Consider the following 2487-nt stretch of genomic DNA (forward strand, 5'->3'; position numbering starts at 1 on the left):
ATTAGTTATAACAGTAAGTAAGAAATGTGCAAGTAGTTTCATTAGGTGAATTAACAATAACAGATTTGCATGCAGATAAGTGAAAGAAGCTATTTAAAGAGATATATATGTAAAATCTGTCCTAAAATGTCACAATCTAAGATCTACTCTTAATTTTTGTTCCCATAGCCATTTGTTCATGAATAGGTCCTTGTTTTAAGATAGTTATAAGATGTTTAGAAAGAAAGACAAAGGTGTTCTCTGCTTCCTCAAAGAGGTAGGCTTTGTAAAAAAGACTGATTTGAATACAACTTCTGCTTGCCGTGAGTCCATCAGCTATGTGAGTTCAGTTTCTGAGAGACGCAAATGATGGCAGACAAACTGCAGAGCGTGGACATCCCTGACGAACCTTGCTGTTTGTAGAAACACCTGCAGATCCATTCAAGAATCCCTTATCGCGAACACTGACACCCTTCTTCTATCTGGTGAAGAACGTTGTATTCTCTAGTCTTGTAATAGCTTAGTCTCTTAAATTATTTGTCTTTTTTTAAAAAATTTTTTTCTGCATCATGAACTGAAGTGTAAATTTTGTATAAATCCTGGATTTTCAGTGTCAAGGCATTAAAGATTTAAAGTCAGCTGTTATCTACCTACAAATGCCTACCAGATTTCCACTATCGATAATGATGTACTAATATTGACAATACTAAGGGCCTCTTTTCTAAAAGATATTTCATAAGAAATAGATGAAAGAAAGTCATCTACAAAAAAAATACACATTCTGTTAGATAGAAGCATAAGAAACCTGGCGAATCAGAAATTCATTCAGATTGACCCACAGTTTTATATTATCTATTGTCAACCAATTCATTAAGAAAAGCTGTATCTTTTCCTTGTTCTGATTAATATTTCTTCAGAAAATGATGGCAGAATGTGAAAGTAATTCATTTTTTTAATACAGTTTCAAAGGATTGTTAGTCATTATAACAAAGATATAATTCCAGATAACTTTTTTTTTCTAAAAAGCAATATTTTTTTATTTGGTAGTTTTTTAAGTTATAGAATTATGTATCTATACTATAATGGAGGAAATTATTCAAAGATGTGCAAAAATAAATTTAACCATCTCCTCTTTCTTCCTAATCTCTACTCCAATCTATTTTCCTAAGGTAACCAACATTAACCAGAATATATCCTATTACTTCTTATTGATCAGAAAAGCATATACATTATGAGTGTGTGACTAAATACATGTAGTTGACCTTATCAAATGAAAATAATAAGATCTTTAGCTACCTAATTTCTCTGCTATTCATAATAGCAGAGAAATTGCAATTCAGGACAAGTAAATTATGGTGAACCATAAGCAAGTCCGAGGAAACAAAAGGAAGGTCAGCTTTTATTCAGTTTTAGAAGGACATTGGGGAAGGCTGTGCTGATCGTTTATTGGCTGCAAGCAGTGAGCAGGTTGTCATTGCTGGTTCAGAAGGAAATCCTCTTTCTTTTTGCTAGGGTCTGCAAGCTGTGGTGAGTGATGCAAGAGCCCTCCCTTCATGGCTTCTTGACTCCATTTGACTTAGGTTTCTTTTGTTCACTTTCACAACATATACATACACACACACACACACACGTATATATATAATACACACATATAAAGTGTTCTTATCATTTGTTATTATTCATAGATATTATCTTTACCTATTGCTATGCCACTTGCTTTTCACTTAGGATATTGGTCCTCCCTGTATATCAATAGGTTAATACAACTTTATCATTTTGATGCTCTAATTTATTAATGTATATAAACAAACAAAAGTAATTATACGTAAGTGATCATACTAAACATGCTACCTTTAAAAACATTCAGTCTTTTTCTTTATGGTTTCCCTTCTCTTTCCTTCTTCTTTCACAATAATTTAAAATATACACCACTATATAAATGTATATAGATTCTATCACTGCATGTTACCAAAACCTTTTTTATTTTCTTTGACTTTATCTTGATTTTTTTTTTGGTTTGTTTTTTATCTTAGTATCTTACAAAAAGCTTTCATAAGTTGGTATGGCTCTAATTTATTTTTAATAGCTTCATGACAACATGTGATATAAATCTTTTAACAACTTCTCTATTAATGAGAAATCATTTATTCTTAAGTTTTGTTTATAAGCAATGATATCATAGACATTTGTAAATATAGCATCATTTTAACTGTGCTTTAAAAAACACTTTTCTGTCTATGGCCATGCACGCTGAACAAGCCTGATCCTGTCTGATCTCAAAAGTTAAGCAGTGTTGGGCCTGGTTAGTACTTGGATAGGAGACCACCTAGGAAGATTAGGTACTGTAGGCATAAAAAACAAACAAATAAGGGATTGTAATCTGTCAAGGTCCTTGCAATCTGTGAGGTCAACCAAGGTTGCTTCGCCTAAAAAATAAATTAATTAATTAATTAAAAATAAATAAATAAACAAACACTTTTTGAATTTAATCATGTCTTTTGGTTAGAA

At 31.6% G+C, this 2487-nt stretch overlaps 1 pseudogene; it reads left to right on the forward strand.

Moving 5' to 3' along the window:
• Positions 1-2212: 2212 nt before the first annotated feature.
• On the forward strand, positions 2213-2330 carry LOC112474999 (annotated as a pseudogene).
• Positions 2331-2487: the final 157 nt, after the last annotated feature.

This window comes from Pteropus alecto, unplaced genomic scaffold (genome assembly GCF_000325575.1).
Source record: "Pteropus alecto unplaced genomic scaffold, ASM32557v1 scaffold7, whole genome shotgun sequence".
Taxonomy (NCBI): Eukaryota; Metazoa; Chordata; class Mammalia; order Chiroptera; family Pteropodidae; genus Pteropus; species Pteropus alecto.